The 25,407-nt window shown below is 38.1% G+C and overlaps 1 protein-coding gene and 1 pseudogene across 2 annotated transcripts in view; both read right to left on the bottom strand.

Annotated features, from left to right (window-relative positions):
- The window catches only part of MARCHF1 (membrane associated ring-CH-type finger 1), a 669,052-nt gene that overhangs the window by 538,790 nt on the left and 104,855 nt on the right, over positions 1 to 25,407 (bottom strand).
- On the bottom strand, positions 14,142 to 14,911 carry LOC308251668 (protein FAM204A-like; annotated as a pseudogene). Its single transcript has one exon. The product of its transcript is annotated as a protein FAM204A-like (transcript).

Below are 25,407 nucleotides of genomic sequence, written 5' to 3'. Positions count from 1 at the left end.
GATTTAGAGTTTGCTTATGGAAGCAAAGTTGAACCACTAGTCCTACTCCATGCTGTAGGTATTGACACCAACTCTGCAGGAACTACAGATCTGCTGTGAGCATCAGGTATATGCTGCACAACTCCTTTAAGTAAACACCAGTGTAGCTTAGGAAAGTGCAAGTATTGCCAGAGAACAACTGAGGTAACAGTATGGTATCTCTATTGACTATAATTTACCAGCTCCTCACTCGCATATTAATCTGCTCCCTAGCACCCATTCACAACAGCTTTTGAGCTTAGTTTAGGATATTGTATGGAATATAGCAGATACTCAATAATTCTTTTGTTTGTGTTGATTTATTTAAACTCATTTTACATTTACATTGCATAGATTTAACTACTTACAATTCTTTTCAAGCCTCCCTCAAACTATGTGTGTATAGCTAAAGCTGCAAGTGGACACTCTAAAGTGGGTTTGGGAATAAAACTGCGTTCTCTGCTAACTATGTTTGAGAGGCCCTGCATTCAGAACACATCACCTATATCTACCCTGTTACCCAACAGTACCTCCTACCCCTCCAACCAATGAACAACAAAATTAGTCTTCTATAACCCACATTCAGACTTTAAAAATGCACTCCAGCTTTCAGTATTGATTAATCTAAAATTTTAAGCTCAAATATTAATAGATAGCCTCAAGTCACCATAGAGTAAGTTGTTTTGAGTTGTTACATTTGGGACTAATTTGTTATGCGGCAATAAATAATACATGCTACTATGATTACTTTTGGTAAAGAGTTTGAATGTGCATTTACTTTTATTGCTCAGTGTATTGCTTTGTACAATAATAATGAAGTATTAATTCAAACAAACATAATACTGAACTTTCAGAATCCCTTTCCGAGGATTATCAGAATAATGCTAACCCTGAAAGCATTGCTAACTAGAAATACAAGAACAAAACACATATAAAAATAGAACACAAATGCTTAAGGAATCCTATTTTCTCTGTACAACTCATCTAGCTTAGTAAACAAGTTGTGAAGGGATATAAAAGTCTGAGGCTTAAAGGGAGGAACAAAAGGAAATGATATCTTTTCTTCAGCTTATCAAATTCTGTACAAATTCTGTCTCCACCACAAATTCTATGCTGCTTTGATGGAGAAAGAAAAAGCATAAAAGAGGTTTTTAAAAGAAGAAGGGAAAACGTAATTTTTAGGTGGAATAAAAGTACAGATCTCCCAACCCATTCTCCACAGCAGTATCTTCCACAGCATTCCTGACATAGCATAGTACGGCTCCTTATTTCACTTCCATTGCTGAAGAAGTAGTCAATTTATTTTTTTTCAAAAACATACTAAAATTTAGAAACCTCAGCGGTTAGATTCTCAGCGGTTGGTTTCAACCTACCCCTGGACATACTTTTGCAATCATAATCAAAATAGAAAAAAAAATACTTAAATCCTTCAAACCACTTACATGAACAGTTAACATGTCATCTTTGAAATCTAGCAAAGATGAGTGAAGAAAACACTCGGAAGGGCTTGACTCACACATCCTAAGAGGAAGAACAGAGCTAGAGTCATAAATGACTGTAGGCATTTTGATATGCAGGATAGGACCAAGAGCTTAATTAAGATTGAAATTCGTGGCTTGAGACCACATGTCCTGTCTTTTGCTCCCAGCTCTCAACCCAATTACACATTAACAACCAACATTAAATCATCAAAAGAATGCATTCTCTTCTTCTATATGGTTTTCCCAGAAACTCTAATATTACAAGTCAGACTCACAAAGGTATGTGAGAGTAGTACATTTTGACAGGAGAATAAGTTCTTAAATCTTTAATCAACTCTATGTTCAGGCTTTTATGACTGATTATGAACAACTTATATGCTTTAATTATGCAATTACAATGAAAATGACTGAATGACCTCTAGTCATATCATCAAAAATGTCTTGATTTAACTCATATAACAATATTGTATAATAGGATGACTAACCAGTGAGAAATTTTGGAACCAAGTCACCACATTATATCATTTACATGGAATCTATTCTAAAGGAAAGAAGGCAACCACTTACATAATGAGCTTGATTAGCTCACAAAGAACAAAGTTAGTACTAATTTTAGTAAAAGCTAATTTCAATCAAGCAACACATTTTCATTCATCCTCTTGGCTCTAATCACTGTCTTCACTTGAATGTTGAACCAAAATGATTGCTAATTTTTGAAGGTTAAGATAAAAATTATCATACTACACGTATGCCCATTGCTTTAAAACACCACAAATTCCTCACAATTCTTAAATATTATTCCTGAGACTAAGTTTTTCTTATAATTTAGTTACCCCATGAATATTATAAATTGAATTTCAAATTAGATGGCCAATTATTTCTGAAATATTTTTTAAATGAGAATTTATGCTTACCCATCTTAAATATCTATTTCTGGAACTCCACTGAGTTCTATTAATGACATTATGAATTAATTTGAAGTAGACAACCTCTGGGAAACTCACACTGAACTTCTCTCCTATCTAAAATTACAATGAAGGATAAAACTTACATTCTGGATGCTATAGAATGGTTTAAAGGTTAGTTATTAATATCTGATAAACAATAGAAAAATATTTTATTCAAGGGCCTTCTAATATCTTTATCTAAAGTCTTATAATATATGTATACTAGTACATATCCTACAAGGATATGATACAACACTTACATATCTTTTCTATGGCCCACTTTGCCAGAAACTTCACAATCACACGAATAAGAGATGATCATAAAAACAATAAATCCTTAACCTATTACCTTGCTTTGGACAGTGACCTTGTTTTATTGACATGTCTATGACAGTTATAATCAATGACCAAGCAGGGTTTCAGCCAACGTGTCCTTTTGCCTTGACAACATGTGTTGCAGTCGTCTTTCTTTATCCACGGTTTTACTTCCCATGGTTTCAGTTACCCACCATCAGACCAGGTCTGAAAATATTGTATTTTGTTTGTGTGTGTGTGTGTGTGTGTGTGTGAGAGAGAGAGAGAGAGAGAGAGAGAGAGAGAGAGAAAGAGAGAGAGAGCTCACGTGCACATTCACGTAACTTTTATTACATTATATTGTTATAACTGTTCTATTTTATTACTAGTCATTGTTGTTAATCTCTTACCAAGCATAATTTATAAATTAAACTTTATCAGAAGTATGTATTTATGTAGAGGAAAAATTATAACATATATAAGGCTTGATACTATCCGTGGTTTCAGGCATCAATTGAGGGTCTTGGAACGCATCCTCGCAGATAAGGAGTAACTACTGTGCTTTAATGCACTTCTAAGAGAGACAGTTGAATTGGTGAAATTTTATAATGGATTTACTTGAAATAAGCTTTTTCAAGTTATACCCTGATATCAGAATTAATTTCCTTAATCTCTTAAACCCAAGAAGTATACAATGAAAATGATGTGATTACAAATCAGCATTAGATCTTAAATCAAAGACAGATACAGAATTTTAAAAAAGATTTTCAGTGTCAGATAAAATGGGAAAAGTTTTCACTTAAACTACCCTCAGCAGAGTGTGTATTTACCTCAGCAACTGAATATCTACTCAGCAGTGTTACTGAGTGAAACAGATTCTGACAGTTTTTGCCAGGACCTGATGAAGAGAAAAATGTGCTTTCAAACCAAAATGAGCTTTATTATAGCTTAAATCAAGCTGAGGTATCTATACTTCTGTAAAACTCTATTCTCTGTTTTTTTCTGCTACAATTTATCTCCATTCTCCCTTCCTTCACACCCCTTTCTCTTTACATGCCTTAAATAAGGCCATTCTCTAGAACTTTTCCTCTAGGCTTAATCTTTCTCTCTCCCAAATCAGTTTCCTCATGCGTACATTGTAAACTTTCCAAGAAAATATTCTTGATTATATCCAACTTATTTCTGTCTTCTCTATATAAGAGGACTGTGGAAATAGTACCCATTTCTCCATACCTCAAATTCCAAATCTTAGATCTTGCTATAGAACAAAAATACACAAAAGCATCAACTCATGCTTTGGAATATTACATTTTACTTCATATTAGCCTGAATGTATTAGGTCCACTGGAAGAGTATATATATCTCAGGAAAATTTTGAACCTAACATAAAATTTAGTCTTGTTTTCTCCTAGTATGGTAAGTGCTAAGGCCCAGAAACTCCTCATACATTTTAAGTTGTGTTTACTTGTTAAGCTCTAGTTTAATTTCTTTGCTGCTCTTTTTTCTCCAGCAAGAATATAGGAAACTACTAGAGGCCCGGTGCATGAAATTTGTGCATGGGGGGCGGGGGTGTCCCTCAGCCCAGCCTGCACCCTCTCCAATCTGGGACCCATTGAGGGATGTCCGACTGCCCGTTTAGGCCCGATCAAGGTAGGATCGGGCCTAAACAGGCAGTCGGACATCCCTCTCACAATCCAGGACTGCTGGCTCCCAACTGCTAGCCTGCCTGCCTTCAGATTGCCCCTAACCGCTTCTGTCTGCCAGCCTGATCACCTGCTAACCACTCCCCTGCCAGCCTGATTGATGCCTAACTAATCCCCTGCCAGCCTGTTTTCCCCTAACTGCCCTCCCTTGCAGGCCTGGTACCCCCCAACTGCCCTCCCCTACAAGCCTGGTCCCCCCAACTGCTCTCCCCTGCAGGCCTGGGTCCCCCCCAATTGCCTTTCCCTGCAGGCCCAGTTGCCCCCAACTTCCCTCCTCTGCCGGCCTGGTCACCCCTAACTGTCCTCCTCTGCAGGCTTGATTGCCCCCAACTGCCCTCCCTTGCAGGCCTGGTCCCTCCCAACTGCCCTCCCCTGCTGGCCATCTTGTGGTGGCCATCTTGCGTCCACATGGGGGCAGTCATCTTTGACCACATGGGGGCAGCCATCTTGTGTGTTGGAGTGATGGTCAATTTGCATATTACTCTTTTATTAGATAGGATAGAGGCCTGGTGCACAGGTGGGGGCCAGATGGTTTGCCCTGAAGGGTGTCCTGGATCAGGGTGGGGGTTCCCTTGGGGTATGGGTCAGCCTGGGTGAGGAGCCTGTGGTGGTTTGCAGGTCGGCCATGCCCCCCGGCAACCCAAGTGGAGGCCCTGGTATTTGGGGTTTATTTATCTTCTATAATTGAAACTTTGTAGCCTGGAGCGGAGCCAAGCCTTCTGCTCACTCTGTGGCGGCAGCCATTTCTCTTGGGATTTATTTATCTTCTATAATTGAAACTTTGTGCCTTAAGCGAAGGCCAAGGCAGGCCAGAGTTGCAGAAGCTTGGCTTCCTCCATCACCAGGGGCAACCCAAGATTCTTGCTTTCTCCAGCTCTGTGGTTGCCGCCATTTTGTTGCAATTTATTTATCTTCTATCATTGAAACTTTGTAGCATTGAGTGGAGGCCTGGGCCGGCAAGGGCAGGCAGAAAGTTTGCCGGGGAAACCCAAACCTCCCTCCTGCTCTCTCTGTGGCCGCAGCCATTTGGTTTGGTTTATTTTCATATTTGCTCCTGATTGGCTGGTGGGCGTGGCTTGTGGGCATGGCTTATAGGTGTAGCGGAGGTATGGTCAATTTGCATATTACTCTTTTATTAGATAGGATTAGTGAAGAAACCCAGTGATCCACAGAATTTGTCATAAAGAAAATACATTTATTCTTTTTGCCTCCTTCCTCCACTTCACATCCTGGCCTTTTACATTCGGGGAAGAACCATAGCATGTATTCTATTTCTTTTATTCTGTTGTCTGTATTCTATTTTTATAATAAATAGACAAACATGTAAATTGACCGTACCTCCACTACGCCCACAGCCAATCAGAGTGAGTATCCAAATTAACCCAACAAAGATGGCGGGTTAATTTGCATATGCAGGCGCCGAGCAGCGGGGCGGGGCGGGATGCCTGCTATGAGAGGGAGGGGGAGCAGTGGTGAGAGCTACAGGAGTGGTGCTCCAGATGGAAGTGAGGACTTGCAAGCTCCCGGGCGGCTGGGAGTGAAGCCAGGGGAAGGAAGGCCTATTCTTGCACAAATATCGTACAATGGGCCTCTAGTTTTTATATATTCATTGTCTCCGGATATCTATGTAGCAAGGTCCTCAGGACTGGCATCTTCCTGGTGGCCTGAGAATTCTGGAATTTCAGTTCTAAAGCTTGTTTCAATTACCCCTTCTTACAAATTGTATGATTCAATACAAGCTAAGACACATTTAAATGCTTGATCCAAAGTAATGATAATAACATGCATTATTTATTGTTTCATAACAAATTAGTCCCAATTTTATTGGCTTAAAACAACATGCATTAATTATCTCACAGGCTTTCTGAGGGTGGAGAACTTGGGAGTGGCTTACTTAGCTAAGTGGTTCTGGCTGGAGCCTCTAGTAAGTTTGCAGTCTTCATCTGATCTCCTTTCTTCAATCATTTCTACTTTCTTATCACAGAAGTAATCCATTTAACCTTTATTTGGTTTATTAAATGCCTGTTAAAGTGATGAACAGTCTGTGCCTATGTTAAATTCTCAGAAGGATCTAAATTAAATAGTAAGCATGCTGTCATGTGTTGAGTCCTATAACTCAAACAAGGTTTACTTTCACTATCTCATCATGTGAACTCTCTTTGGGAGGCAGCAGAGGCATAGATATAAAGAGGTTGGTCTCAATAATTTGTATTTCATAGTTCCTACAAAAACTCACTGCCCTGAAGTATTTTTGCTTCTCTATTAGGTTTTATAGCTGATGATATAAACAGTAACATTATCTCAGATGTTGACAGGAAAAACAAACAGTTGAAACAATAAAACAGAAGGCTTAGGAAACATTAAGGAATTTTGTCCATAATGATCAAATTTTAGAAATGAATTCGTACTAAAGATACAAATTCAGGTAGAGAAAAGACACATAGCAATATTATATTGTCTATGGCATATAAGGTGATAAAAACATTTAAAATATGTTTTAAGATATTAAGAATCATTTTTTAACACAAAAGCCACTTTTAATGGCTCATAATCTGATAGATCCATAACAGTTGAATAAATTATTATAAAATTTCTTCTAAATTATCAGTTTGGGTTTTTATGGAAAGATAATAAAATGCATTTTCTTTGCTTCAATATAGAAACTTACAAAAACATTTTATTAATTATCATGTGCCCCATCAAAAAATATATCATGGCAGAATAAAACATAGAACTAAGAAATATTTTAAAGTATTATCAACATTCCAGTTTAATAATCTATTTAAATGTGGACTAAAAAATACAGTCAGTTTTTGTCATTTTCAGTAGTTATTTTCTAAACAGTCACTGTGAGCAATGAATTAGCAAATACTGAACCACTGTTTCTGGGGAAATACTGGATTAGGTCCCTGCGAGTATCTGGTCACATTTCCATCAACTGTTCAATGAATAACTTGGTTTTATGTCTGTTTCTGTTGACAGATACCTTATTTCATACATATTGTTGCTTCATTAACACTGAACTCACAATTAATAGCACTATAACTCATGCCTGAATGACACATCTAATTAATATGCATATTTTCTCTATAAGACACAGCACAGCTTTCTTGCACTTGGAAATGCTAAATAGTACTTCAGCACTATGCTTGAGGCCATGTTAAACAGTGAAATCACAACAAATGCAGAAAAATGTGGAAAATGTGGCACTAAATAGACTGCAAAATAGAGACCTGTTCACAGTATGGAACTAGAAGTCCCCTTGTTTGACCTCACAGGGGATGTGTGCATCAGTGATTCAAATTTATTCCCCTGTGCATATGGACAACAGTGAAAGTGCTGAGGCTATTGTTTTTGGGGTTACAAATAAATGTTAGTGAGTAGGTAAATTTATAATTACAGAATCTGTGAATAATGACTGAGCTCGACTACATTTCAAATGATAACTTTGAAACTTAAAGACAGTAATCTTTTTCTGACTCCTACAAACTGGGTTAATTTGACATAGTGCTGACAAATGATTCTCCTATTCGAGCTTTCCTCCACTTCACTGGTCATTTGTTTACCCTGCTAGTTAGCCACACACCAGTAAAGCTTCACCTTGACTTTCAGCATTACGGTATATGACTCTCCACCTTTGTATCTACCATTTGGTTCTTCAGTTTACAAGTCCAAGCATTAAAATATATATATATATATATTGATTTCAGAGAGGAAGGGAGAGGGAGAGAGATAGAAACATCAATGACGAGAGAGAATCATTGATTGGCTGCCTCCAGCATTCCCCCTACTGGGGATCAAGCCCACAGCCCGGGCATGTGCCCTTGACTGGAATTGAACACAGGACCCTTTAGTCTGCAAGCTGATACTCTATTCACTGAGCCAAACCACCTACAGTTCAACTCTCTATCATCTTGAACAACATTTTCCTAGACCATGTCATGTTATTTAGCAAGTATTCATTTTCTTTCTGTTGTATTTACAAATCTTTGAATAAATCACATCTCTGATGACATGACTCCATTTCCCTATTAGCCCTTAATTCTTAAAAAATCTGGCCAATGCATACATACAAAATCCAATTAAAGTTATATTCTTCACTGACATGGGACCTCTTTTTCACCAAATTTGATGATTTTGGCTTATCTCTCATTTAAACATGAAACACTTACTGCCACTCTTTAATGCTTTTGATCACTCCATGAATCCTGCCTTTCTCTCTTGTTTTACATTGTTCTACATCGCTGCTGTTTCTCTCTCTAACCATATTTTCCTGTTCTTCTTTCCCACTGTTAGCAGGCATTTCTAACACTGGGGATATTCAAACATCTTACTACCTTGAAATAAATTTCTAGGCCCAGGGTGAAGCCTCTCCTGCCCAGCATGCCACGTCAGCAAACTAAACTTTGGTGTTCCTGTAAATGCTCTGCTTGACCATGAAAGGTGGTCAATTCAGTCAGCCAATCCCCAATGCCAAGCCGACTCTGGGCTTTATATTTACTTCCTTGTCCTGTGATCTTTCTAAATAAGACCAGGTACGCAACCCCAGCCAGCCATGCCCTGTTTTCGCATTGCCTCTCCTAACGCTCTATCAAACTCACTCTTGTCCCAAATCCCTTGGGAAGAGTGCTCCACTGCTCATCAGGCAATGAACCCTCCTCCCCAATCCATGTCATGTTTTCCCTTGAATAAAGAACATCAAACTTGTGACTAAATTGTTTCAGTGTTGTCTTTGGACTACAACCCCCAATATCAAATATATGTTACATCATTACTTAGTACATGCACACACACACACACACATACACAGAGAAACATAAAAATAATTGAAATAAGTTTATAAAATAATTGTTCCCCTTATTAATTGCAAAGCACTCTGGTATGAGGTTTTGTATCTATTTGTCAAGATTAATAAACAGAAATATCTATTAAATTGGAGTTGGGAGGGCCTATAGGGGGAGTTCTCATACTCTAAACTCATTGTCAATTACCCCGACCAGGGAGAGATGTACTTTCCATCTCCAGCAGGAATTCATTTTTGTATTATACCATTCCTTTGATTCTACTTCATAAAGTCACAAAACTGCCATTCTCCACAGCATTTTCTCAATCGCTTGGGATTTTTATTCCAGCAACTGTCATCAGTTTAGCTCAAATAAATTCAAAAATTCTCTACAGGTTTGGGCCTTTCTTACATAAACAAAAATATGATTAAAAATATGTGTAAAGTATAATATTACAATTGAAGCTGAAAAGAGTTACTGAGATTTTATAAAAACAAATCATGTCTGTTATGAAATAATATGTATTTAGAAACATATGAAGTAAAACCTTCGTTAGCCAAATTCTAGTCGAATTTGCTACTTATATAGAGTGGGGCAAAAGTAGATTTACAGTTGTTCATATGGAAAATAATTAATAAATAGTAATACAAGAATAAACTGTGTTTCACATACTCACAACTGTAAACCTCCTTTTACCCACCTTGTATTTCTGGTTAATTGAGGGATTTCTAGTGGTGTCAAACCTTTTCTTTTATAAAGCTTTCCTGTCATCCCTCTTAATTTGCAGCCTGAGGTCCTATCTAAATTGGATAGCATTAAAAGTGACTAAGTTCTGAATGAATGAAGGGCAAAGTGGCTGTGTCATGATCTAAATACATTAGCTTTATTGCAAGAACTTTGGGACATCCATTTCATTTGGGTAAAGGGATAATTTCACTTATTTATTAATGCCTACTTGTATGCCAGTAACTTGAAGCCTTTTATTGTAGTTTTTTTTAATTATTTTTAAATTTGACAATAGTCCAATTTATTTTTTTATTATGAGACTGATATTTGAGGAGTTTTTAAAAACTTCAGTAGGATGTAGAAAAAGAGGCATCCCTAGAGATCTTAATCACATGGTTAGACTGTACTAGTAGTAGGCGATTCTTGACATCTTTGCTTTTCCTGCTGGATTGTAGTGTTCAGGTTGCTTTGTCAGGGAGCAATATATTTCCAGTAATTCAAACATGTTTTGAGCACAAGAAAGTGTTTTGACAAAATCTGAAAATACCTTGTACTCAGAGACTTTGGTAACCCATCTAAGTCATGATCTCTTCAAGATTTCCAGTTATAAACCCATAACATTGTAAGTACACACCGATGCTAAAATAGACCATCTCTTGAAATCTTGAAATCTCACAGAATTCACTTTTAAAGGATGTGTGTATGTCATTCTTTTTTTCCATTTCTTTCACCTCCCTAGAAAATTCACAGAATTTACTATTCATTTTATATTGATGGAATATTTCTGACAGCAAGAAAGCATTCTATTTTTTAATCATTTTAACCTTCACTCAAGAATATTTTTTTATTGATTTGAAAGAGAGAGAGACCTTAATATGAAGAGAAACATCCATCATTTGCCTCCGTATGTACCCTAATGAGGTTGAACCTGCAACCTAGGTATGTGCCCTGACCAGAAATCAAGTCTGCAACCTTGCAACCTTCTTTTGGTGTATGGGACGATGCTCTGACCAACTGAGCCACCCAGCCAGGGCAAGAACACATTCTAAACTGAATACTATTATTATCTTAAAGAAAGCATTTATTTCCTCCATATCTTGCATTGATAAGTACATGTTTAAATATAGCAAGAGAGCATCTTTGCTTTAAACATTTATGGTGTACTCTTCATTATTTTAATAAATGCTCATTGAGCACTTTCTAGGTGCTAAGCCTTAAAAGAGTTATTTGCCTTATAGGACAAGTAACACAAACTTGGTTATCTCAAGTACTGTACAACCTTAAGGAACATACAGAATAAGAATCAGGAAACCTGGATTCCTGCCCCAGCTTTGCAACCAATCATCAGCCATGTTGGTTTATCCCATCATTATTCAATGATGTTCTTCAAGCTCACTAATTCCAGAATTTTTCAATGAGAATACTATGTGGACCAGTTAATAATGCAGATTTTTTTCAATAGATGGAGTTACACATATGTTGATATATAGGCGATTTGAAATGTATGCTATTTTGTTGCATTGACAGCAAGCTTCAAAACTTCATATGTCATATTTGCTGAAGGTGTTAACATCATAGATATTTTTATGCTTAAAAATGTCAAATTTCATGCCAAAAAAGAGCATTTGCAGGAAGTTTTAATTCATTACTTTATTTTGAAGAAAAATGCTGCTGCAGGTTATCGTATACTTCAGGAAGCTTATGGTGAACATGCTCCATCTCAAGATACTTGTGAACGCTGAATTAAATGCTTTAAAAGTGATGATTTTGATGTGAAAGACAAAGAATATCCAGGTCAACAGAAAAAGTTTGAAGACCAACAATTACAAGCATTATTGGATGAAGATGCGTGTCAAACTCAAAAACAACTTGCAGAAAGTTTAAACTTTGCTCAGCAAACAATTTCAGATCATTTACAAGCAATGGGATAGATTTTAAAGGAAGGAAAATTGGTGCCACATAAACTGGGAACAAAAGACAAATGGAAAACTGAAAAGTCATCAGTAAAATGTTGCTTCAATGAAAGAAAGTCTTTTTTGCATCAAATTGTGACTGACGAGGAAAAGTGGATTTATTTTGAGAATCCCAAATGCACAAAATCACGGGTTGATCCAGGTCAACCATCAACATTGACTGCAAGGCCAGATGGCTTCAGAAAGAAGACAATGCTCTGCGTTTGGTGGGATCAGGAAGGTGTGGTGTACTATGAGCTTCAAAAACCAGGTGAAACCGTTAATACTGATCGCTACCGACAACAAATAATCAATTTGAACCACGCTTTGATCGTGAAATGACCAGAATGTGCCAGAAGACATGGCAAAGTACTTTTGCTTCATGATAACACACCATCACACACTTCAAAACCAGTTAAAGACACATGAAAAGATCTTGCCTGGGAAGTATTAACCCACCCGCCATATTCACCAGACCTTGCTCCTTCAGATGACCACTTGTTCCGATCGATGGCACATGCACTATCTGAGCATCACTTTTGATGTTTCTCTTGAAATTATTGTTTTCTTTGATTACAAAATCCGCCATTATTAACCAGTACACCTAGTATAAGTAAATAATTCATTAGATATGACCACTAAGTACCAGCATTTGAAGTAATGTGAATATGTGTGTTTTGTTGTTGTTGTTGTTTTAATATATATTTTTTTATTGATTTTAGAGAGGAAGGGAGAGGGAAAGAGATGGGCATGTGCCCTTGACCAGAATTGAACCCGGGACCCTTCAGTCCACAGGCCAACATTCTATCCACTGAGCCAAACCAGCTAGGGCTGAATATGTTTTATTATTATATTTAGTTTTACTTTAAAAAGACTTTAGCCATCTTTTAGAGATGACTTTTCCCCACAAATATTGGTGTCTGGACTACCCCAACCCTAATTCTTCATCTTGCTTTACATGTCTGCATCATTTGAACTCTGTCTCCAGATATTCAAGCCCTCTTGGATTTTTCCCATTACTCCCATAGCTCGTTTTTTTAAAAAAGGTTCAATTATACCATTTTCTCTTCTAAGAATCATCTCAATTTTTTAAAATGGCATGGCTAAGAGAAATATTTAGAAAAACATTTCCAGGCAGAGTTGAATTTAAATTATCCTTCAAATACTACATTCAGTCCTTTTCTTATTGTAATATTTTATCAAAGGCACACAAAAATTAATCAATTGCTTTTATTATGTGACCATAAAGTATCAACTCTACTGCCTTCAATAAAGAACCAATAATTACTTTTATAATATTAAGTCATCTGTAAAGATAATAGCAATTGAGACTTTCATGCACCTATGACTAATCCATTATAAACCAACGCCAATCTTATAAATGCAATTCCAGAGTAAGTGCCATTACAGTGATTACAAATAAGAAAGAAGGAGAAATTTGGCTATAGATGAAAAAGGAAAATGAATTTTATATTGTGGGTCTATATATAAATAAAATTATATCCTTCCCCCTATATATGTTAGATTTCTTGTACAAATAATTGTATGATCCATTCTATTCTCTTCAAAAGGATAACTCTTTATTAAAAAAAAAGAGGCCCAGTGCACGAAATTTATGCACTTGGGGGAGCGCCCCCAGCCTAGCCTGTGCCCTCTCACAATGCGGGAGCCCTGCGATCGATCACCCCAAAGAGGTAGGCCCCACCCACCCATCCGGGGCTCCTAGATGGATTGCCCCAAAGAGGTAGGCCAGAGCTGGGGTCCTGCTGCCACACAGAGACGCAGAACCCCCAGCCTCACCACGTGGAGCCGGGGGACCCCCAGGCCTCGCCGCACAGAGCCATGGGCCCCACCTCCGTGTTACATGGAGCCACGGGGCCCCCAGGCTTCCCCACGTGGAGCCATGGACCCCACCTCTGCGCCACACAGGCAGTGTCAAGCCCCCGTCCACCTGCGCGCACATGCAGCCTCACCCACTCACACACACCCACTGTGCACGCAGCCTCCTGGTGATCGCTCGTTGCAGCATGAGGGTGTCACCCGTGAGGGCATGACGACCACATAGGCTTTTATTAATAGGATTGGATAACTCTCAAAATTATGCTTATTTTTCTATTTCTATTAATTTCCTGCCATGTTTAACATAAGCAAGAAAATATTTTCAGCAAATTGAGCAATCAAAAACTCAAGTAAAAAGTCAAGTAGGGACTCAAGTGACTTGAAGAACTCTGGCAAGTTACATACACGCAGACCATGCGGGGCTTTTGGTTTCCCATCGCTTCCTTGCTTCAAACCACCACGCAAGCTCCTCCCTCCTCCTCTGCTTCCCTCTCCCCCTCCTTCTTCTCCTTCTTCTCCTTCTCCTTCTCCTTCTTCTTCTAGCAGCCTGTAAATTTTTAGCATCCTTTTGGCTTTTACAACGTTGTGACAGGCAACTGCTTTGGCAATTTTTGCACGAAGCTCTCCAACAGGTAGCTGGTTGCTGAGTTCCTCAGACTCCCCAATATCCCACTCCACAGCCTTGACTATGGTCTTTTCAAGGCCCAACCTGTCAATTTTTTTTTTATTAACAGGGAGTTCAAACCTATCATTGACTCCAAAATACTTAGTACACTCCTTCCACTGGGTTTCACTTGAGGACTGTTCACTATGAGATTTTTCTTCATTCTTCACTTTACCTATTCTGGAGCATTTCCTTTGTTTCCTTCTGAATTTTGAAGTTGAGGTTTTCTTATGCATTTCTTGAAATTTAATCCACACATTTAAGAGAATTCCAGAAAGACTCTCTTCATATGCATTTCACAATGGGTTCTGCTTTAGTATTTGGTCCATCTGTAGGGAAATCTAAGCTCTGTTTTTTGCAATGGTCTCATAATGTTTATCTTCCTATAAGTTAAGTCTAGAGTTCTCTAATGTGGCTTCATTTTCAGAATTCAACCTGACATCACTTTCTTTTAAACGAGCTGCCTGGCAGCCATCTGAAGACCCTGCCCTCCCACCACCCATTTTTTTTAACATCTTTATTGTTGAGAGTATTATAGATGTCCCCATATTTTAAATAAAAGCCATTAGCTTCTTCCTCTGCCTGCCTCTATATATTTTAGAAATAAGTGCTCCCTCACTATTCTTATTTTAGGTCCCATCAATCACTTTACTAAATGGCTTCCACTATAATAAAATTTTAATTTTCCTTTTTGTATTTTTATGTGTTTGTACAAAGTTTTCATTAGATATTTTGGCCCAGTGGTCACTAAGCACACATTGATACCCTGAGTTCAAGCCTTTGATTATTATTTGGCCACAATGTTCATTTTTTTATAATAGTTTGTCAATATGATACATGTTTGAGGTTTGGCCATGAGGCCTAAAAATGAGAAATTCCTCCTTTCTGTGGATCTTATACTGGATTCAGCAGACAGCAGAGCCCGAAGCATAGAATTATATGCTACTACTTACTTTATAAGTAAATGCAACCCCAGTCAATAGGAGTGTTAGGGGAAGTGGAATAGGGCAGGAGAAAGTGATAATGGCTAGATGTGACTACAGTCCCATAGAACTGCCTTCTGAGTAGCCACGTGAGCTTCACCTTAGGACATTATATCTGGGCCAGGAAAGGGGGAGATTTTTACCTACTAGCTCCCTTTTTCACTAGTCAAAAGCTTTTATGATGAAAGGTTAAATCCCTCACACTTCTGAGCTTTGCCTTCATGAGTGCTAAACATCCCACACTTGGAGTCAACAAAGAAGCCCTTTGGCAGGGGCATAAGGTGAGTGGTTGTCTGGTTGCACCTACGTGAAGTCTATTGGAGTCTACAGCTGAGTAACTCAGTAATGGCTGAAACAAAGAGACTGAGAGCATCTGCAGTCATAAGTGAGGGGTGTCTGATAAAATGTGGAGCATTCACATCTTTTGGGAGAACAAGTTTTTAACAACACTTCTACAAAATCAATTATGAGATCTATGTTGTAATCTTTTTCCCCCACAAAAAGTACATTGCAAAACAAGAGGGAGATAGGAAGGAAAATGGAAGAGAGCAATAGAGAAGGTGAAAAGGAGATAGAGCGAGACACAGAGACAGAGATTGAATTATGATATGCCCTCTCCTCTGTTCTAATTCTATCCATAGAGGTAATTACCCATTCTCAACAATGTGGTGTATTCCCTTAAAGCAGTGGTCAGCAAACTGCGGCTCACGAGCCACATGCGGCTCGCGAGCCGCGGTTTGCCGCTCTGTTGACTAATGAGTTTGCCGATCACTGGGATAGGGGCTTAATCACTAGGAACAACAACAGCCTGTAATTATTGGAATCGAGAGTCTAGGTCAGTGGTCGACAAACTCATTAGTCAAGAGAGCGGCAAACCGCGGCTCGCGAGCCGCAGTTTGCCGACCACTGCCTTAAAGAATGGTTTTTACTCTTTCATACATTTCACTCAACATTTTTTACAAAAATAGAATGATGAGCCCAGGCCAGGTGACTCAGGTGGTTGGAGTGTCATCCTGTACACCAAGAGGTTGTGGGTTTGATTCCTGATCATGGCACTTTCCTAAGTTGCGGGTTCAATTCCTGGTCAGGTTACATATGGAAGGCAGCGAATTGATGTTTCTCTCACATTGATATTCCTCTCTCTCCCTTCCCTTCTAAAAATCCATAATAACATATCCTTAGGTGAGAATTTTTAAAAAACGATATATGTATTTCTCAGTATCTTGCTATTTTCTCTTTAGAGGTTTAGTTTATTATTAATAGGTTTACTATTATTTGAGTTAATCCTTGGAAAAGGGACATTAAAGAAAGAGCTAGATATAAATAGCTCCCTAAAGCACTCTCTAGGTAAGGGCCAGGACTTCCCTTTCCTAACCCAAGATTTTGTTTACCAAGAAGCCTTGTCTTTGCATCAGAATGAACCCCAGCCTCTGACCTTTCTACAAGAATCTTTAATCACTGTGGGCATGTCCCAAATTTACAGGCCACTGCCCATCCACTGTGGGTTCTTTACAGACCAGTGCTCACAGTCTCAGTTTTGTTGATTAGCGCAGTAGAATGTGTGTGGTGCTGGGGGTGGGGGTGGGGGCGGGGTGGGGGGAGGCAGCTAATTTCAATGGAAAGGATGTGTGCTGGTCAGGCTGCTGACATTCTAGGATAGGAGGCCCAGGGCATAAGAATCTCAACATATGTGGACATGATGATGCAGTCACCTATCTATCCACTTGCACTATCAAAGCTGCTCTGTTCCCGCAGAGACATTAAGAGATAGATATCATAACAATTTTTATTTTGTCCACAAAGGTGTTTTTTTTTTTTATCATCTGTTCAAATTATCTATTCCTGCATAACAAATTCCCCAAACTTAATATCTGAAATGACATCTTTTTTTTTGCTTATATATTTTGGAGGTCAGGAGTTTGGACAATGTGCAGTACAGAGGGCTTGCATTTAGTCTGATGTGTTTGGGGTCTCAGCTGGTAAAACGTGAAGGAATTAAGGTGATTCAAAGGACTGGAGGCTTCTCCTCTCATAAAGTCAGGCATTAGAACTGGCATGATTTAAAAGCTGAGCTCAGCCAGCTCTGTCCATGCTACATGTGACCTCTCCGGGTGACTTGGGAATCCCAGAATGAGCTGTGGTTCTCAGAGAGATAATCTGAGAAGAGTGAGTGCTCCAAGAGACCAAGGCAGAAGCTGAAGGGCTTCTTCTGACCTGGCCTGGGAATTCCTACCACATCAGTTTTGCAGCATTCTGTTGGTTCCAAGTGAGTCACTAAGACGAGCCCAGATTTCAGGAGAGTAGCATTAGAGCCTCACCATCGATAGAGGATGGCAAAGTCACATTGCTCTAGAGCAGGTACACTGTGAAATGTTGTTGAGGCCATAATGAAAAAAGACAGAAAAAATATTGCACACTTTGTCAACATAGGAAGTCATTGGTAAACAACCTCACATGCCTAAAGGTCAAGAAATTAAAGTGGTTTACTTACAGCTATACAAAGATCAGGACCTAGAGGAAATGAATCATTGACCTATACTATGGCTATAATACTACCCCATATATCAAATTGTGGCTCCAATTTTTCCATTAAACACCGGTGGAAGAGTAAGGTTGTTTAGTGAGCAATATATTTGACCTAGTAATGTAATTTCATGAATTCTTTCTCTGCTATTAATTTTTGTGTGTGTGACCTTGAGCAAGTCTCTTACCATCTTGGAGCATCAGCAGCTGCATTTAATAAAAGAATCAAAATATAAGCACCAATCCCAAGGTACACTATGAGAGCAAATGTTCCATCATTAAATCTTTTAAAATGTCTGCATAGTGATGGCTGCATGATGATTACAATAATAATGGTGACAGCGATTCCTGGTATAAAAATGATTATAATGTTCTCTTAGACAATCATTTTTGTGCCTCTCACAGTTTCACTGCATGTTATCAAAGGTTCAAACAAATTCTCAAGCAGCTTCTGAAACTCAAGCTAAATTTCCATATGTAAAATAATTATTTTATATGTCTAGAGGAAAATAAACAGAACAAGAATAAATGAATAATGATTTTTAAGAAATTCAGTAATATATTCTGCATTGTTCCCTGGGGATGATGAATTGTCCAATGTTTACCACTGACCATGTAAGATCAGAAAAACATTTGTTAAAAAGCTAAAAAAAATATCAGTGGGGATGTCTCATTTTTAAAGCCATTGTTACTTACTCCTTTACATTTATTTATTCTTCTATCCAGGATTAAAAACAGTAAAGATCACTATACACTATACTGTTTTACATACGAGGACATAAAGAAGCAAAATTTGCCACACCAAAATGTGTCTCTCTGGCATGAGAAACATTTTATTTTATTTATTTTTATTTTTTTTATTGTTTAAAGTATTACAAATAGCAGTACATGTGTCTCTTTTTTTTCCCAATTGACTTTCCCCCAGCCTCCCCTACCCCCCAGCACATGCCCTCACCCCTCTCCCAGTGTCTTGTGTCCATTGGTCATGCTTATATGAATGCATACAAGTCCTTCAGTAAGAAACATTTTATTTTTAATAAACAAAGGACTCAGGTAGAACCTTCAACCTTCCCAAAATTGCCTAAAAGAATTTAAGATAAGGATTGTCTGGGGAAGAACTATCACCATGGACAGCTATAGCATAACATGAACCAGGTGTGACAGACAGAGGAACCTACAGCAAGGCCATGAGATCCAAGTCCTCTCTGTAACCCACTGTCTATAAATGGCCTGGCAAACATTTGTTTACTAAACACTAACTCTTTCATCTCCTTGTAAATTGTCTTACTTCCCTTTGAATTCCCAGATTCCTACCTCTTCCTCCTTATTCCAAAATGACATGTATACCTGCTTTTTCCTTTCTGTCTCTGGAATTTTCATTCTTATGTGAATTCCCAAGTGTGGATTCTGCTTCTCTCTGGACCATTAATCTAAGCTCCGGCATCCTTCGGTCCTTCTTCCCCTTTATTCTCACTTGGGGATGGGATATAGCTCCAGTATCTTGAGGTATCTCCCGGAGCTGCGGGCTTGGACGCGGAGTCTGCGCCATCTGGAACTGAAAAGTGGAGCTTATCGGAAGCCTGAGAATCCACAACTGCGGCACCCACGAAACAGCTGCGAGCCCCAGAACAACGCTCCCCAATTGGTGCAAACACATGGATTCAGAGGAGCTCTACACTCCACCACGGAAAGGTCAGATTTCACCTGGGATAAGGAGAGAGAGAACTACATAACCAGACACCCAGAGAAGAGAGACCATGGGGAGACAAAGACACAGCCCGCATATGAAAGAAAAGCAAGCATCACCAGAAAAGGAAGTAAACGAAATGGAGGCAAGCAACTTCCACAAAAAGAATTCAGAGAAATGGTCATAAGGTGGCTGAAAAGAATGGAAGACAAATTCGACAATATGAGCAAGAACCAAGAGGAAATGAAGAATAACCAAGAAGAAATGAAAAATGACATCGCTGCTGTAAAGAACTCAATAGAAAGCATCAAGAGTAGACTAGAAGAAACAGAGGACCGCATCAGTGAGCTAGAAGACAAGATGGGAAAAAACACCCAAGTAGAGCAACTTCTAGAAAAAAAATTAAAAGGCAGGAGGAGAGCCTAAGGGAACTTTGGGACAACACAAAACAAAACAACACTCGCATAATAGGGGTTCCAGAAGGAAAGGAAGCTGAGCAAGGAATAGAAAACTTCTTTGAAGAAATAATGACAGAAAATTTCCCTGATATAGAGAAGAAAAAATCCACACAAATCCAAGAAGCTCACAGAGTCCCAAGCAAAATGAACCCCAAAAGACCGACGCCAAGGCACATTATAATTAAATTGGCAAACACCAACGACAAAGTAAGAATCTTAAAAGCGGCAAGACAGAGACAGAAAGTTACATACAAAGGAACCCCCATCAGACTAGCAACTGATTTCTCAACAGAAACTCATCAGGCCAGAAGGGAATGGAATGAAATATACAAAGTCATGCAAAGGAAGGGTCTGAATCCAAGAATACTGTACCCAGCAAGGCTATCAATCAAAATTGAAGGTGAAATCAGGAGCTTCACAGACAAAAAAGGACTAAGGGAATTTATTACCACCAAACCAGCAATGCAAGAAATGCTAAAGGGTCTGCTGTAAAAAAAAAAAAAAAGAAATAGGAAGCGAAGAAGGAACACAGGTGTAAAGAATAGGAATGGCGACAAATAAGTACCTATCAATAATAACTTTAAATGTAAACGGATTAAATGCCCCAATCAAAAGACATAGGGTAATGGACTGGATAAGAAAACATGACCCATATATCTGCTGTCTACAAGAAACCCACCTCAGAAAAAAAGACGCACACAGACTGAGGGTGAAGGGATGGAAAAATGTTTTCCAGGCAAATGGAACTGAAAAAAAAGCTGGGGTAGCAATACTTATATCTGACAAATTAGATCTCAAACTGAAGGACATAACAAGAGATAAGGAAGGCCACTTCATAATACTAAAGGGAGCAATCCAACAAGAAGAAATAACTCTGGTAAACATATACGCACCCAATACAGGAGCACCCAAATACATAAAAAAACTCCTGGAGGATATCAAGGGAGAGATTGACAGCAATACAATCATAGTAGGAGACTTTAATACCCCACTATCACCATTGGACAAATCCTCTAAACAAAAAATCAGCAAAGAAACATCAATCCTAAATGACTCACTAGACCAGATGGAATTAATTGACATCTTCAGAACATTTCACCCCAAAGCCACAGAATATATATTCTTCTCAAGTGCACATGGGTCATTTTCAAAGATAGACCATATGTTGGGACATAGGCAAAGTCTCTTCAAATTCAAGAAGATAGAAACCATATCAAGCATTTTCTCAGACCACAGTGGCATAAAACTGGAAATCAACTACAATAAAAACAACCCAAGGAAATCAAACACATGGAGGCTAAACAGCATGCTATTAAACCATGACTGGGTTACCAGAGAGATCAAAGAAGAAATAAAAAACATCATGGCAACAAATGACAATGAAAACACTATAATCCAAAATCTATGGGACACAGCGAAAGCAGTCTTGAGAGGGAAGTTCATAGCTCTACAAGCCTACTGCAAAAAAACAAGAAACAATGGTAATAAATTACCTAACCCAACAACTCAAAGAGTTAGAAAAAGAGCAACAAGAAAAGCCCAGTGTAAGCAGAAGGAAGGAAATAATAAAGATCAGAGCAGAGATAAATGACATAGAGACCAAAGAAACAATAGAAAAGATCAACAAAACCAAGAGCAGGTTCTTTGAAAGGATAAACAAGATTGATGAACCTCTAGCCAGGCTCACCAAGAAGCAAAGAGAGAGGACCCAAATAAACAAAATCAGAAATGAAAGAGGTGAAATAACAACAGATCCCGCCGAAATACAAAGGATTGTTAAAAAATACTATGAACAACTCTATTCCAACAAACTGGACAACCTGGAAGAAATGGACATATTCCTAGAAAAATATAACCTTCCAAAACTCAATCAGGAAGAATCTAAACAGCTCAATATGCCAGTAACTATGGAAGAAATTGAAGCAGTCATCAAAAAGCTTCCGGCAAACAAAAGCCCGGGTCCAGACGGCTTCACAGGAGAGTTTTACCAAACATTCAAGGAAGATCTAAAACCTATCCTCCTCAGACTATTCCAAATAATTCAAGAGGAAGGAACACTTTTAAGCTCCTTCTATGAAGCCAGCATCACCCTAATACCAAAACCAGATAAAGACAACACAATGAAGGAGAATTACAGGCCAATATCCCTCATGAATGTAGATGCCAAAATCCTCAACAAAATTCTAGCAAATCGAATCCAGCAGTACATCAGAAAGATCATACACCATGACCAAGTAGGGTTTATCCCAGGAATGCAAGGATGGTACAATATCCGAAAATCAATAAATGTGATACATCACATAAACAAATTGAAAGATAAAAATCACATAGTCATATCAATTGATGCAGAAAAAGCATTTGACAAAATCCAACATCCTTTCTTGATAAAAACTCCCAACAAGGTGGGAATAGAAGGATCATACCTCAACATAATAAAAGCTATATATGATAAACCCACAGCTAACATCATACTCAATGGGCAAAAACTAAAACCATTTCCCCTAAGAACAGGAACAAGACAGGGATGCCCACTCTCACCACTCCTGTTTGACATAGTACTGGAAGTATTAGCCATTGCAATTAGACAAGAAGAAGAAATAAAAGGCATCCAAATTGGAAAAGAAGAAGTAAAGCTGTCCTTATTTGCAGATGACATGATATTGTACATAAAAAACCCGAAAGACTCTATCAAAAAACTAACAGACTTAATAAATGAATTCGGCAAGGTAGCAGGATACAAAATTAATGCCAAGAAATCTATGGCATTTCTATACACCAACAGTGAACTTACAGAAAGAGAGACTAAAAAAGCAATCCCATTTTCCATCGCACCAAAAAAATTAAGATACTTAGGAATAAACCTAACCAAGGAGGTAAAAGACCTATATGCGGAAAACTACAGGACACTGAAAAAAGAGATAGAGGAAGATGTAAACAGATGGAAGAACATACCATGTTCATGGATTGGTAGAATCAATATCATTAAAATGTCCATACTACCCAAAGCAATCTATAGATTCAATGCACTCCCCATTAAAATACCAACAGCATATTTCACAGACCTAGAAAGAACTCTCCAAAAATTCATCTGGAATAAAAAAAGACCCCGAATAGCCAATCCTGAGAAAGAAGAATAAAGTAGGAGGAATCTCAATACCAGATTTCAAGCTGTATTACAAAGCCACTGTCCTCAAAACAGCCTGGTACTGGCACAAGAACAGACATATAGATCAATGGAACAGAATAGAGAATCCAGATATCGACCCAAACCAATATGCACAATTAATATTTGACAAAGGAGGCATGAGCATACAATGGAGTCAAGACACTCTCTTCAATAAATGGTGTTGGGAAAATTGGACAGATACATGCAAAAAATGAAACTAGATCACCAAATTACACCATACACAAAAATAAACTCAAAATGGATACAGGACTTAAATATAAGACGGGAAACCATAAAAATACTAGAGGAATCCACAGGCAGCAAAATCTCAGACATATGCCAAAAGAACTTTTTCAGCGATACTGCCCCTAGGGCAATGGAAGCCAAAGAGAAAATAAACAAATGGGACTACATCAAAATAAAAAGCTTTTGCACAGCAAAAGAAACCATCAACAAAACAACAAGAAACCCCACTGTATGGGAGAACATATTTGCAAATGGTATCACTGATAAAGGTTTAATTTCCAACATCTACAGGCAGCTTATACAACTTAATAAAAGGAAGATAAATGATCCAATAAAAAAATGGGCAAAGGACCTAAATAGAATATTTTCGAAAGAAGACAGAAGGAAGGCCAAGAGACACATGAAAACATGCTCAAAGTCACTAATTAACCGAGAGATGCAAATCAAAACGACAATGCGATACCATCTCACACCTGTCAGAATGGCTATCATCAACAAATCAACAAACGACAAGTGTTGGCAAGGATGCGGAGAAAAAGGAACCCTCGTGCACTGCTGGTGGGAATGCAGACTGGTGCAGCCACTGTGGAGAACAGTATGGAGTTTCCTCAAAAAACTGAAAATGGAACTCCCATTTGACCCAGTAATCCCACTCCTAGGAATATATCCTAAGAAACCAGAAACACCAATCAGAAAGGATATATGCACCCCTATGTTCATAGCAGCACAATTTACAATTGCTAAGATTTGGAAACAGCCTAGGTGCCCATCAGCAGATGACTGGATCAGAAAACTATGGTACATCTACACAATGGAATACTATGCTGCCATAAAAAAGAAGGAATTACTACCATTTGTAGGCACCTGGATGGAATTAGAGAACATTATGCTAAGTGAAATAAGCCAGTCAATGAAAGAAAAATACCACATGATCTCACTCATTTGGGGATAATGAAAAATATTATAAACTGATGAACCAAAAAACAGTTACAGAGGCAGTAAAGCATCAAACAGACTAATTACAGCGGTAAGTTTAGGGAGAGGTGGGGAAAATAAGAGATCAACTGAAGGACTTGTATGCATGCATATAAGAGTAACCAACTGATGCAAAACATTGGGGGGTGAGGGCATGTATGGGAGTGGGGTGGGGGGGGGGCAATGGTAAGATATGTACACATATAATACCTTAATAAAAATTTGAAAAGAAAAAAAAAAGAGAGAGAGAAACAACTACCAGTTACTTTGAAGAATTTCACACACCAAGAAAATGGCTAACTATATATCTTGGGAACTGAAAAATGAAGAATGTGCAATATTTATGTTATGCCAAAATCCTAATGCAAAGTTTGTGTGGTAAAGCTCCTAATTAGAAGCTTAAATTATAGACTATATTTGGAAGATTGACAGAGATGTTCCTTTTTAAAGGGCAAAATATGTTTTGACTAAATGAATCACTGAAAAGCATGTTTTAAGAAACATTCTCAAAAATTCATAAGTTCATCTGTTAGACAAGAAATGCAAAATATATTGGCTACTATAACCTTTTCTGTATCTCATTAAAACATCTTGAGAACAGTTCATTCTGAATACTTTGTTGCCTCTTTAAAAAAATCACATAACCTACTTTAGTTGAAAATATAATCTTTCAGTAAAATTGTTATGAATTTAAACCACTGTTAAAATATCATTGAATATACATAGCACTATGATTGGGAAAATCCCAGTTCCACAAGATATTTAGAAAGAATTATCATCCATGAATTCAGAATTATCATCAATTAAAATACTTCCTCCCTTATGATATGTATCACTGAATGGAAAACACCATTGTTTTTAGATTGCTTAGTACATATCTCATTTTAAAAAATATTTTGCAAGAGAAAAAGAAATGCTTCTAACATCTTTCTCTTGAATCTAAAGTTTTTAACATGCAACT

The sequence above is a fragment of the Plecotus auritus genome (genome assembly GCF_963455305.1).
Source record: "Plecotus auritus genome assembly, chromosome: 6".
In the NCBI taxonomy this organism is placed as follows: domain Eukaryota; kingdom Metazoa; phylum Chordata; class Mammalia; order Chiroptera; family Vespertilionidae; genus Plecotus; species Plecotus auritus.
The sequence above is the reverse complement of the archived record's forward strand: the minus strand, read 5'-3'. Positions and strand labels throughout refer to the sequence as shown.